Source organism: Sparus aurata, chromosome 1 (genome assembly GCF_900880675.1).
Source record: "Sparus aurata chromosome 1, fSpaAur1.1, whole genome shotgun sequence".
NCBI lineage: Eukaryota > Metazoa > Chordata > Actinopteri > Spariformes > Sparidae > Sparus > Sparus aurata.
In genome coordinates, this window is record NC_044187.1 from 6,042,032 (window position 1) to 6,056,680 (window position 14,649).

At 43.2% G+C, this 14,649-nt stretch overlaps 1 protein-coding gene and 2 long non-coding RNA genes across 3 annotated transcripts in view; all 3 read right to left on the reverse strand.

Annotated features, from left to right (window-relative positions):
* LOC115588307 (B-cell receptor CD22-like) overlaps positions 1 to 14,649 on the reverse strand; it is a 342,428-nt gene that overhangs the window by 242,917 nt on the left and 84,862 nt on the right. The gene's annotated exons all lie outside the window — the stretch shown is intronic.
* The window catches only part of LOC115587743 (uncharacterized), a 232,600-nt gene that overhangs the window by 167,230 nt on the left and 50,721 nt on the right, over positions 1 to 14,649 (reverse strand). The window lies entirely within an intron of this gene.
* LOC115587750 (uncharacterized) overlaps positions 1 to 14,649 on the reverse strand; it is a 219,348-nt gene that overhangs the window by 154,768 nt on the left and 49,931 nt on the right. The window lies entirely within an intron of this gene.

Consider the following 14,649-nt stretch of genomic DNA (forward strand, 5'->3'; position numbering starts at 1 on the left):
CTAGGGGCGCTAGAAACACTGGTCGCGACCAGCTCCTCAGTGGTCGCGACCAGTTGCTCTGTGGCACAGACCAGTGGTCACAACCACTAGGGGCGCTAAAGATACTGGTCCTGACCAGCTCCTCAGTGATCTGCCCTGTGGTCCCTGTGGTCTGTGAAGCGGCTTTAGTATTTTCTCCCCTTTCCGGTCGTTTTGACAGCACTGTTAGCTGGATAAATGTCAGAGATCATAATCTTTTGTCTATAAAATACACTATATCAGAAATATCATGATTAATATTGTTATTATCATTGATTATGAAGATATGTGGGGTCAGGACCAGCTGGTCTCTGGCACAGACCAGTGGTCACTACCACTAGGGGTGCTAAAGATACTGGTCCTGACCAGCTCCTCAGTGATCTGCCCTGTAGTCCCTGTGGTCTGTGAAGCAGCTTTGGTATTTTCTCTTCTTTCCGGTCATTTGGCCGCACTGTTAGCTGGATAAATGTCAGAGATCATAATCTTTTGTCTGTAAAATACACTATATCAGAATTATTATGATTAATATTGTTATTATCATTGATTATGAAGATATGTGGGGTCAGGACCAGCTGGTCTGCGGCAGGGACCAGTGGTCACTACCACTAGGGGCGCTAAAGATACTGGTCCTGACCAGCTCCTCAGTGATCGGCCCTGTGGTCCCTGTGGTCTGTGAAGGGCTTTTATTATTTTCTCTTCTTTCCGGTCGTTTTGACAGCACTGTTAGCTGGATAAATGTCAGAGATCATTATCCTTTGTCTATAAAATACACCATATCAGAATTATTATGATAAATATTGTTATTATCATTGATTATGAAGATCTGTGTGGTCAGGACCAGCTGGTCTGCGGCAGGGACCAGTGGTCACTACCACTAGGGGCGCTAAAAACACTGGTCACGACCAGTGGCACAGTGGTCATGACCAGCTGCTCTGTGATCTCTTCCGTTGTTTGGACCAGTTGAGTGATCTGTGGAGTGTTTGTTTCTTTGTATCTATTTTTATTACAACTTTTCCCTTTTCTCACTGTGTTAGCAGAATAGCCTAAATGTGAGAAGCCGTTTGTCTATCCAATGTTATTGATTACTATTAACAGAAATCATAATAACAATGATTAAATTGTTATTATTAGTCGTAGTTGTATGAGTAGTACTTTCATTGTAGCTGATTCCGTGGTCTGTCCAGGGACCATGGTCTTTTGCACGTACCAGTGGTCACTACCACTAGGGGCGCTAGAGACACTGATCTGTCCTGTGGTCCTCGTCATCTGCTTGTTGTCTTACTGAGTGGTCTTTGGAGTAGTTATTGTACATTTAATACACCTTCTCCCTTTTCTCATTGTGTTGGCAACACTGTGCTGAATAAATGTAAAAATAAATAAATACAAATAATTATCTTTTGTCTGTCAAATATTATTGATCTTTACAATTAATGGAAATCATTATAGAATAGAACAGAAATAGCTTTATTTTCCCTGAGGGAACATTTGCCTTGGGCACAGTGCTACAGTTTGTTGCTTCACAGAAACAAGCATACCTCAACAACAGACAGACATAAAAACAATTATAAAATCAACATTAAAACATCTCAAAACATGGAAGACACTATACATTTTAACACTGACAATGTGGCAGCTTAATTTTAGTTCTGTTGTTCAACAGCTTGATAGAAGTCGGGATGAACAATAACTTCAGTCTGTTTGATTTGCACTTTGGCACTCGGAGTCTTCTTTCTGATAGCAGAGAAACAATAATTAAATTATCATTATTAGTTGTAGTTATATGAGTAGAACTATCGATTATGCAGGTCCATGTCTTCCTGACTGGTTTAAACTTTACCAATGTGTTGCATTTTAAAAGCTTGTCACATTACCCTTTGTATCAAATCTTGGTCTAGAAACTAATATCAAATAAATGTAGATGATCACTCGATGATTGTTCCAAGGATTTTCTCTGCATACAATCTGGAAAAAAACCCTCTAATCTCACCAGGATGTCAATTGTAGCCTGCATAAAAGAAAACATTTTAGTAGGAAAAAAAATAACGTAAGCAAAGATTAAGACGGATTGTCGGAATGTGCCTGGGAATCCTAGCGAAAAGTGTAGTGACCAGAGGAGTACCGTTTGCAGACAGTGAGCGCTGATGGCGCAAAGACTCATGGGAGCGAATTCTCAAGTGTTGATGAGAAATTGTGGATTTAGAATGAACATAGGTATATGATCAATACGATCACATCTGGCTTCAAAATTGGAAATTGCTCCTGATTTGTCATGAACTGAATCACCAACCGTTTCCTTCATTTCATTGGTTTAAAGGTAGGGGTGGGTGATACTGCTAATTTTGGTATCAATCCAAGTAATTACAGGGCCAGTATTGCCGATACCGATACAGATACTTTTTACTTGAAGATTCCTGATCATTGAATGATTTTGTACTTTTGCCTTTAATTAGTTGATCATGATTATGATAATAATAAAACACAGGACAAAGATTTTAGCCAATTTAGAAACTAATATTTAACATAATTAAATCTATAAATCTATCTGCATGTAGCCTAAATAGGAATACTAATGTTCCTTCCACAGGTACACAAAGGGGTTATTATATTCTGCCATATTCATACTTAAGGTTTGAGGGAAGCTATATATATATTAGCATAAGTATATGTTTTTGAGTTCCAGTAGGTTAACATTTGAGATTAAATGTGATAGACAATTAAATGTGATAGACAATTAAGATTAACATTGGATAGACAAACGGCTTCTCACATTTAGGCTATTCTGCTAACACAGTGAGAAAAGGGAAAAGTTGTAATAAAAATAGATACAAAGAAACAAACACTCCACAGATCACTCAACTGGTCCAAACAACGGAAGAGATCACAGAGCAGCTGGTCATGACCACTGTGCCACTGGTCGTGACCAGTGTTTTTAGCGCCCCTAGTGGTAGTGACCACTGGTCCCTGCCGCAGACCAGCTGGTCCTGACCACACAGATCTTCATAATCAATGATAATAACAATATTAATCATAATAATTCTGATATGGTGTATTTTATAGACAAAGGATAATGATCTCTGACATTATCCAGCTAACAGTGCTGTCAAAACGACCGGAAAGAAGAGAAATAATAAAAGCCCTTCACAGACCACAGGGACTACAGGGCCGATCACTGAGGAGCTGGTCAGGACCAGTATCTTTAGCGCCCCTAGTGGTAGTGACCACTGGTCCCTGCCGCAGACCAGCTGGTCCTGACCCCACATATCTTCATAATCAATGATAATAACAATATTAATCATGATATTTCTGATATAGTGTATTTTATAGACAAAAGATTATGATCTCTGACATTTATCCAGCTAACAGTGCTGCCAAATGACCGGAAAGAAAAGAAAACACCAAAGCTGCTTCACAGACCACAGAAAACCACAGGGCAGATCACTGAGGAGCCGGTCAGGACCAGTATCTTTAGCGCCCCTAGTGGTTGTGACCACTGGTCTGTGCCACAGAGCAACTGGTCGCGACCACTGAGGAGCTGGTCGCGACCAGTGTTTTTAGCGCCCCTAGTGGTAGTGACCACTGGTCTGTGCCACAGACCAGCTGGTCCTGACCACACAGATCTTCATAATCAATGATAATAACAATATTAATCATGATATTTCTGATATAGTGTATTTTATAGACAAAAGATTATGATCTCTGACATTTATCCAGCTAACAGTGCTGTCAAATGACCGGAAAGAAGAGAAAATACCAAAGCTGCTTCACAGACCACAGAAACCACAGGGCAGATCACTGAGGAGCTGGTCAGGACCAGTATCTTTAGCACCCCTAGTGGTAGTGACCACTGGTCTGTGCCAGAGACCAGCTGGTCCTGACCCCACATATCTTCATAATCAATGATAATAACAATATTAATCATGATATTTCTGATATAGTGTATTTTATAGACAAAAGATTATGATCTCTGACATTTATCCAGCTAACAGTGCTGTCAAAACGACCGGAAAGGGGAGAAAATACTAAAGCCGCTTCACAGACCACAGGGACCACAGGCAGATCACTGAGGAGCTGGTCAGGACCAGTATCTTTAGCGCCCCTAGTGGTTGTGACCACTGGTCTGTGCCACAGAGCAACTGGTCGCGACCACTGAGGAGCTGGTCGCGACCAGTGTTTCTAGCGCCCCTAGTGGTAGTGACCACTGGTCCGTGCCAGAGACCATGGTCCCTGGACAGACCACAGAATCAGCTACAACCCCTCTCTCTTTATCTCTTCCCAGAGGGCAGGGGGGAGAACAGGTAATGTCCGGGGTGAGTGGGGGTCCTTGATGACACAGCTGGCCTTCTTTTGAGTTGGCCAGTGTAAATGTCTCTGAGAGGGGGTAGTGTCGTCCTGATGACACGCTCCGCTGTCCTCACCACCCGCTGCAGGTCCTTCCTGTCCTGTGCTGTGCAGCTGCAGAAACACACCGCGCAGCAGTAGGTCAGGAGGCTTTCTATCGCTGACCGATAGAAGTTGGTCAGAAGGTGTTGAGGGAGGTGAGCGTGCTTCAGCTTCCTGAGGAAGTAAAGTCTCTGTTGGGCCTTCCCCACCTGATGAGAAATGTGTGTGGTCCAGGTGAGGTCGGCCGAGATGTGAACCCCAAGGAACTTAAAGCTGTCTACCCTCTCTACCTCCTCCCGTGCATGTAGAGGGCAGAGAGCTGTGTGGGTTTGGATTTCTGGAAATCCACAATCAGTTCCTTGGTTTTCGAGGTGTTTAAGTCCAGGTTATTTTCCGAACATTCTGTCAGATGCTGAATCTCCTCCCTGTTGGCTGACGTGTTTTTATTAGTTATCAGCCCTACGATGGTCGTGTCATCAGCAAATCTGACGATGGTGTTGGTGGGTGGATGAGGGAGCAGTCATGGGTGAAGACGGAGTAGAGGAGTGGGGCTGAGGACACATCCCTGTGGTGTGCCAGTGTTCAGGATGAGAGTGGATGATGTGTGGCCTCCCATCCTGATGTGTTGTGGTCTGTTGCTAAGAAAGTCCAGTATCCATGTGCACAGTGAACTGCCTAAGCCCAGGTTGCTCAGTTTGTAGATTATTTTATGGGGGATGACCGTGTTGAATGCTGAGCTGAAGTCCACAATCAGCACTCTAACATACGTGTTGGGCTGGTCCAGGTGTGTCAGGGCTGTCTGGAGTGGAGCATCCTCTGGTGATCTGTTCACTCGATAGGCAAACTGGTGTTGGTCCAGGTCAGCAGGGGGGGCAGATTTAATGTGAGAGAGGATGAGTCTCTCAAAACATTTTGTGATTATGGGAGTGAGAGCAACTTGGCGATAGTCATTAGGGCAGTTCACTGTACCTTTCTTTGGGACTGGAATGATGGTGGCTGACTTCAGGCAGGTGGGGACTGCAGATTGTAGTAGCGAGAGGTTGAAGATGGTGGTGAATACCTCCGCTAGCTGGTCTGTGCAGGACTTGAGAATCCTACCGGTGACTCCGTCTGGACCAGCTGCTTTCCTGGCGTTGACTCTACGCAGGGTGGATCTGACCTGATGTTGGTCCAGCTGAATGGCGTTGTCCTTCCCTGGTAGAGCAGGGTGTGTGTCAGCAGCAATCCGGCTGTCAAAGTGAGACAAGAAGTGGTTGAGTTAGTCTGACAGTGTGCGGTCTGTGGAGTTGGTGGCTGTGTAGCTGTCGTTATAGCCAGTCAAAGTCTTTCTCCCCTGCCACATGCTTCTGGAGTTGTTGCTGTTAAAGTGCTCCTCTATGTGCTGCTTGTAGCTGCGTTTGGCCTCATTGATGTCTCTCCTCAGGCTTCGCTGAGCTTGCTTGTAGGTCTGCAGGTCCTCAGACATAAACGTAGAATCCCGGGTCCTTAGCAGGATCCTCACCTTGCCGTTGAACCACAGTTTCTACCTGTGATGCTTCATAAATTAGATGTCCAGTGTAAACAAGTCAAAATTAAGTTTTAGTGATAAAATGTGAAGATAAATTAAATCTGAATGTAATGTAGCATTCACTGATGGAGGATAAAATGTTGTTCCAGGCTCCTGATTCAGTATCTCTGATGGTTCACTGCCCTCTGATGGGGAAGTTTAAGTGTGGCACATTCAGGCTTCATCACTGTGAGTGCTTCCTCCTCTGTCTGCTTTAAAGGGTCAGTTCACCCAAATTACAAAAAGACACTTTCTCTCTTACCTTCAGTGGTGTGTAGCCATGCAGATAGTCATGTTCTGTTTCTCTGCACACTGTGAGGTTTGGCTGTTTTTTCAAATGTTAGGTGACACTTTTTTGATTTTATCCCGATCTACATGTTGGACACAGTTTATCAATCTAAACCACCTAAATGAGCCAAAATCATTAAAACCGTTGTGTGTCCTCATCAGATCCTACCAGTCATCTTGAACTATGTGTGTTAAACACAACTTTAGTCTGATGTGGGTGTTGACTCGCACTTGGCACGTCATGTATGTTAATAAGCTAAAGAGGAAGTACATCTAGTGGTTTAAGAGCCTGATATCTGACTTCTGCTCACTGACGACTGAGGAACGGCTTCTTTCAAGACGACGTCCGTCTTCATTGTAAGTAGAATTGTTTGTAGATGTGACTGATACTGTAAACCTCCTGTGTGCATCATTATTTTATCTGCTGACATGTTTTATTGTCTCTGAAACCTCACAGAGAGATCAGAGGAGCAGATATGAGTTTAACTGCAGCAGTGAGTGGATTTGTCGTCTTCCTTCTCTCTGTGTCAGGTACAGTTACATTTACTGCATTTAAAGAGGGAATCTGGACTTTTGCATGAAGTAGCTGTGTGCTCAGCACTTTTACACGCTGTAAACTGAGAATATTTTGGGTTTTCAGAACTTTTCCCTTCTCATCCTGTTTAATGTGTTCTAAAGTCGACCCTGGCTGCAGAAGCAGCAGCTCATGTGGAGGACGATTAGTTTGTATCTGCAGCTACTTTTATCACAGTGAAGTTTTTTGGAGGGATATTGTTCTCACAGTAAAACCCCAAAAACTGACTGTACTTCTTGTAAATGATCGTACATCCGCACCACTCCCTGCTAGTTCTGTTAGTGCTGTCTGACGTCAGTGTGATGTTTCCATGCTATATGCAGACAGCTTATCATTACATCATAGCTGCATGAAGCAGTTTGACACCTCAGTGTTCTGCTTTTATTTTTGTAGTTTTCACACTTACCTCAGCAGCATCCAGATCACAGAGTGAACAGAGAGAACTGACCAAGAACAGCACAGACTCTAATAAATAATATTTCTCCTCTTATCCTGGTCAGTAAACTGCATTAAAGGTCACAGGTTCAATACATTCCTGTTCACTTCACTGCACCTTCAGACTGGGTGCACACTGAGTTTAACTGTAGAAAGCATGTTCACATCTTCCACTCTTCCTTTGTTTGTGTTCATCCTGGTGTCATTCAGAAATAACATACAAAAGTACATACATACATAAAGTGTTATTTATTTAAAACATTAGTTAGAAAGTGCCTATTAAAGGGATGTTAACATGTGGGTGGAGTAACATGAGTATTTTGAAAAAATGTTCTCTAAAATATATTTTAAATAATTTTCTGTGTGGACGACTTTTTGTTGACACATGATTAATAATAATAATAATCTTTATTTATAGAGCACCTTTCATGCACGATTGCAGCCCAAAGTGCTTGAACAAAGCAATATCAGAAACAATAAAAACAACAACAGTTGAAAACACAACACATCATCAACAAAACCAAGAAAAGTAGTAACAGTGACAAAAGATAAAATCAACCCCTATTAAAAGCCAAATTAAAAAGATATGTTTTCAATTTCTTTTTAAAAATGGCTAACGAGTCCGCTTTTCTTAGGTCTAAAGGAAGAGTGTTCCAGAGTTTAGGGCTATTAAAACAAAAAGCAGCTTCACCTGGGGTCCATTTCACAAAGCAGGTTTAGTGAAAACTCTGAGTCTTTTAACCCTGAAATGAGGGAAACTCCGAGTTTTCCGTTTCACAAAGGGAGGCGCTGGTTACGGCGACATGCAGCAGCAGCTCCCGTGTGCTCCGCGGTTTCTAACCTGTCTTGTCTTGTTTTTATGTCACTACTAACGCTCACTTAAGTTGACTCACAAGTGATAAACTGCAACTATGCCTCACCTTAGTTTGATGGGACTTGCTGTCCTTTGGATACTTTTATTCCACCTTATGTACGGACTCTGTGAAAACAGGGAACCGCTCCAGTATGGCCGGGAGTTTCTCCTACGCTTTCGCAGCTCCGGAGTAGGTGCTGTGGACTCCTTGGCGGTCCTCCCCGCGGAGATCATCCGGCAGGATCACACAGGGGGCCAGAGGTGGTCATCCAAGCCGACAGGCGCGAGGAAAAGGGGCAGACGCGGTGGTATTCGCCAGCGCCTCAAAAGACTAGGACACCGCCGTATTCCCCTGCCAACCATCATGCTTGCCAATGTCCAATCCCTCCGCAATAAGGTGGATGAGCTCCAAGCTAATGTCAAGTTTCTGGAGGAGTGTAGAAATGCTTGCCTCCTCGCGATTACAGAAACCTGGCTCAAGGATTATGATTCACAGTCCGACCTGAGGATTGACAGCTTTGGAGAGCCCTTTCGCCTGGATAGAGACCCCACAGTGACGGGCAAGTCACTTGGGGGTGGCCTGGCTCTCTATGTCAATCAGAACTGGTGTAGAAACGTGATGGTCAGGGAGAGTCTTTGTGCCCCGGACATTGAACTTCTCTCTGTTTCGCTTAGGCCCTTTTATTTACCAAGGGAATTCACTCAGTTATTTGTCACACTGGTATATGTTCACCCCAAAGCTAATATGAATAATGCTGTTCGGGCTATCACTCGCACAGTGCTACAGCTACAAGCTATATCGCCAGACGCTCCTAGCTTTATTATGGGTGATTTTAATAACTGTAAACCAGGGAAACACCTGGGGAACTTTTACCAGTATGTGACATGTGCGACTAGACTTACTAAGAGCCTGGATCTGTGTCATGGTTCCATAAAAGGGGCTTATAAGTCCCTCCGGAGAGCTTCACTGGGTGCGTCAGACCATAACACTGTTTATTTGGTCCCGTCCTACAAACCAGTCCTGAAGAGACACAAACCGGAACGAAGATTAGTTCCGGTCTGGACGGAGGAGTCTATTGGACGTCTCCAGGATTGTTACGATTGCACAGACTGGGACTTGTTCAAAAAGTCGTGCGAGACTGTGGATGAAATTACAGAGACGGTCTCTGACTATGTTAAATTTTGTGAGGAGTTATGTATCCATAAAAAATCAATCTCCATTTTCCCTAACAATAAGCCATGGGTCTCAAAATCAGTCAAAAATGCTATTAATAAAAGAAACATCAGTTTTAATACAGGTGATATGGATACATATAAGGAGCTACAGAAGCAGGTCAGGAAAGAACTAAAACTTGCCAAGCAGCGATATAAGGACAGGGTGGAAAACCTGTTCAGCACGGGCAGCGCACGCCCTGCATGGGAGGGGGTGAAATCTTTGCTGGGGACGCAGCCCCATAAGAATAAAATCTCGTTAGATATGAAGTCTGATTACGACCTGGCAAATGAACTAAATATTTATTCAAACCGTTTTAATGTCCATGATTTTAGCCATGAGCTGTTTGTGTTTAAGGGCGCTGCGTTAGAGCCGAACAGCACAGTGGCGGTGCATGTCGATAAGGAGAGGGTCCAGAGAGTGTTCCAGAGGGTAAAGGAGAGGAAAAGCCCGGGTCCTGATGGGATTGGAGGTCGGGTCTTGAGGAACTGCGCCGAACAGCTGGCAGACATCTTCAGCTTTATCTTCTCCTGGTCACTCCGGGCTCACAGTGTCCCCCGCCTGTGGAAGGACTCAATTATTGTCCCTGTGCCCAAAAATAAATGCACAAAGACCCTAAATGACTTTAGACCCGTGGCTCTTACCTCCCTGGTAATGAATTCTTTTGAGAGGATCGTGAAAGACGAGCTCATGAACACTGTTCAGGCAAACTTGGACCCTCTCCAGTTTGCGTATCAGGCGGGGAGGGGGGTTGATGATGCAATAATCACTCTTCTTAATGTGATTGTGTCGCACTTAGAAGGGACCAAAAGCTTTGTTCGTCTGCTTTTTATTGATTTTACATCTGCTTTTAACTGCATCCAGCCCCATATTTTAGCGGAGCGTCTCTCAAATTATAATGTCGACAGGGGTCTGATTTACTGGCTGTTGGACTTTTTAACTGTCAGATCACAGCGGGTCAGAGCCAATGGCGTCCTGTCAGATGTTCTCTTCTCCTCCACCGGCTCTCCTCAGGGGTGCGTTCTCTCGCCTCTTTTATTTGTTTTATATACCAATGCATGCTGGAGCTTACACGAGAAACGCCACATTGTAAAGTTCGCTGATGATTCAGTTATTGTGTCCCTCCTCAGCCATGATGACCCGGTGCCTGGTCCCGTAGTGGAAGATTTTATCCGGTGGTGTAAGTCGTCCTTCCTCACCATCAATGTCTCAAAGACTAAGGAAATGACAATTGATTTCAGGAAGACCCGCCCAGCCACCGTTCCCCTGTCCATCAACGATCAAGCTGTAGAGTCTGTTCAGCAGTATAAATATCTGGGGACAGTAATTGATGACAGACTGTCCTTTGAGCATCAGGTCGATGCAGTGTGCAAAAAAGCCAATCAGCGCATGTACTTTCTTCGGAAGCTCAGAAACATAAACATTGATTTCAAGTTCATGGAAATGTTTAATTCTTGTTTTATTGAATCTGTCCTGACATTTGCTTTTATCTGCTGGTTTGGGTCAATTAACCTTAAAAAAGCGAGACTTGTCCTGTCTGACCCGAGCCATCCCTTAGCACCTGAATTTAAACTGCTTCCATCAAGACGCAGATTTAATGTGCCCAGATGCAGGACTGACAGATCTAAAAAATCCTGGGTTCCAATGGCTATTGGCCTTCTTAACAATCTTAACAATTAATAGCACTGTGGTCACTTTAACTCCTTATTTTTATCCAATTTTATCCAGTGAGGCACTGTTGCACTTTGTTTGTTTGTTGTTGAATTGATGTTAATTGTTTTCCTGTGTCGTTGTCCCATGTCACCCATGTTGTTGTTTTTTTTTTAATTGTGTATTGTTGTATTGTTGTTTTTTTGCTGCTGGCTGCACCGCAAATTGCCCTTCGGGGACAATAAACATCTCTTGAAGATCTCTTGACTTGACTTGACTCAAACCAGAGAAAGAGGGCTAACTCTAGCCTGTTTCACAGAGAGAGGTAACTTAAGCTCTTGGTCAGTTACCATGGTAACATACTCTATGAACCTAACCTGGTCGGGACCAGGTTTTTCTCAACAAACCTCGAGTTTCTCTCTGTCTCCGCCCTCTTTCAGCCACACACGGTATTTGATTTCCTCATTCATTCAGTCAGCAGGCGAGTTTTGGCGTAGTATAGTTCTGCCGTCTGTCTTTTGAGAAAATCATTGCAAAAATCCGTCAGTAGGCCTACATTAGAAGTTATATTAGGTGGCGACTATTTTCACTACCATGGCATGTCCTGTTGATAATGATCCCGTGGATGAAGGTGCAGCATTACTGCGCAGAGAATTAAATATTCGTCAGGAGATGATTATCAGACTGCGCATAGATGTTCTTGCATTTCCAGACAGTTATCTTTTTGAGCGGTACCGTTTCATGTCACAGTCCATCATTTACATACACAACCTGTTCCGTCCTTACATTTCCAACATTACCAACCAAAGTCATGCTCTCACATCCCAGCAGATATTGTGTGTTGCGCTGCGTTTTTTTGCAAATGGGAGTTTTTTATACAACGTCGGAGATGCAGAGCACTTGAGCAAGGCAACTGTATGCAGAGCGGTCAGAAAAGTGTGCCTCGCCCTGAAACGGCTACTACCCATCTTTATCATTTTCAGCTCCTCTGCCTCCGTTAGAGGTGGCGGTGCTGGGCCACCACCCGTTTTACGGGCATCTGCTTTCTTTCTGTTGGCTGAGTAGAAGTCTGTGTTAGTTTAAATAGGCTTAATTATTTAACAGAACATGATATAGATGAGAAGACATGTATATGTGTGAAAGCAGCATTATGTTGGGGATAAATCAACTGTACAGTCAAACAGCCACTTAATATTTACTTTACAATGTAAAACATGATCAAAATGAGGAACCCCCATGAGATTATGACGAGGTCTAATGTTTTTATGTTTCATCTTAAGCTGCTGCCAAGTGTGCTTCTCCCCCGCGGGGTTGCACCTAAATGAAATAAATTAATAGGCTACCACTCAAGCAGTTTCCCCCTGTAATATTATTGTGATTGCAAAGGACTACATTAAAACTTACGCATTGACCCGAGCACCAATGTTCTCCCACGCCGTCTCCCTCTGTTTTGCTGCTGCAGCGGTGTTACACTTCATTCTAAAAACGTGCTCAAACTCACCGTTTGAGCGCATTAATATTTCCAATTCCAGTGGGGTGAAAAACGTAGCCCTCCTCTTCCCCGTTGCCATGGTGACCCGTCGAATTGGAGCTCCATTGATGCTGTCTTTTTATACTTGTGGTGCACGCGCTTAACTCCAGGTTAAACTACTCCGAGTTGATCAAACTAACTCAAATAAGCTGTTCTGGAACTGAAAACTCAGAGTTTCCTATCTCAGATTAGATCAACTCAGAGTTCAGGGTTAGACTCAGAGTTTGTTGAACCTGCTTTGTGAAACGGACCCCAGTTCTCTTGTGGGTCACCTTGGGAACAACTAAAAGACAGGCAGTGGAGGACCTGAGCGTTCTTGTTGGGGTATAAAAAGAAAGCAAATCGCCAATATAAGATGGTGCTAGGTTATATAAGACTTTATAAATGAGTAAAAGAACTTTAAAATCAGTCCTAAAGAAATAGGCTACCAGTGCAATGTTGCACGCTGAAGAGTAATGTGATCTCTTTTTTTTGTATTAGTTAAAATCCTGGCTGCCGCGAAACTTGTAGTTTCTTTAGTGACTTTCTAGGGAGGCCAGTAAAAAGGGAATTGCAGTAGTCCAAAGGACTAGTTATAAAAGCATATACAAGTTAAGAACTGTTGATGACAGTAATTAGTCTGATTATCGAGGATTTTGAAGCACGTCCATGTTTCATGTTTCCTCCACATCATATTGGTAATTTGATCACTTTGTCTTATGAACTGATTGTTAACTGAAGTTATTCAGTGTCATTGTGTTTTCTGATGTTCTCTGTGTTACAGTGATACAGGGTCAGGATGACTGGGGAGTGACTTACAGCTCTACTGAGATCTGTGCCTTAAAAGGATCAACAGTGGACATGAGCTGCACCTACACATACCCATCCTGGAAATATGGCCGTTATACTGAAGTTCAGGAAACATTCTGGTTTACTAAACTGAGTGGAAATCAACCTGTGGATCTGAGAACAGACTCAGATTATCAAGATCGTGTTGAGTACAGTTGTTCTGAGAAGAGCTGCACTCTGAGAATCACAGACCTGAGAGAGAGCGACTCAGCTGAGTACAAGTTCATGTTCATAACAAACCAACCAGGTGGGAGATATACTGGTTCACCTGGAGTCACTTTGAGGGTCACAGGTAACATTTTCATTCATATTTTGATTATTTCCAAATGTTCATCATCTGAAGAACAATAATATAAATGTGTTGTGTGTGTTTGTTGACAGTTTGTCTAAAATAACATTCTTGTTCCTTCTTCACATCCAGATCTCCAGGTGCAGGTGACCACATCCTCATATTCTCCCACGAAATACCTGAACTGTCACAGCAGTTGTCGTCTACCTGATCGTTCTTCCTACATCTGGTACAAAAATGGACAGAAAGTTCAGTCACAAACATCTTCTACTTATTCAAACTACTTCCACTCTGCAGACAGTTCTTCCTGTGCTGTTGAAGGACATGAGGATTTCCCCTCTCCTCCAGTGTGTGAGTTTACTACACTAACATAACACCATCTGATGGAGTCTGATAACTGCATGTATTTTAATATGGAGACCTTCATTGTGACTCTTCATCAACTCTGGTTTAAAAATGATCCAAACTTTGTTTTATCTTTCAGGTGTTGATGGTCAAACCTGCGACAGAGTGATTTACACTGACAGAAGCATCTGTGCCTCCAAAGGCTCATCAGTGAACATTTCTTGCACTTACAGCAGTTATCAAACTATCAGATCTAAATTCTGGTTCAGTCCTGAACGTTCTCATCAGTGGCAGAGTCCTTCACAGCCTGAGGACCTTAGTGAAGACTCCCAGTTTGCAGGTCGTGTTCAGGTCCTTGAATCAGAGAGAGGACGCTCCACTCTGAGAATCACTGACCTGACAGAGAGTGATTCAGCTCAGTATCACTTCAAATACACAACAAGCAGCTTTGAGTGGAGGAGTAGTTTACCTGCTACAACTCTGACTGTCACAGGTACTGATGAACACACACTGATGTAAAACATCAACATAGAACATTTAGAAACAGTGAAGATGTTGAAAATGATGGATCATCATGAGTTTGTGTAATAATTACTGTTGTGTTGGCACTAATGTTCACTACTAGTTCTAGGAATAGTAACTGTTGTGTTGTCGTGTGTGTACATCTATCAGTGATTTCGGTTAGAACCAGTGATAATA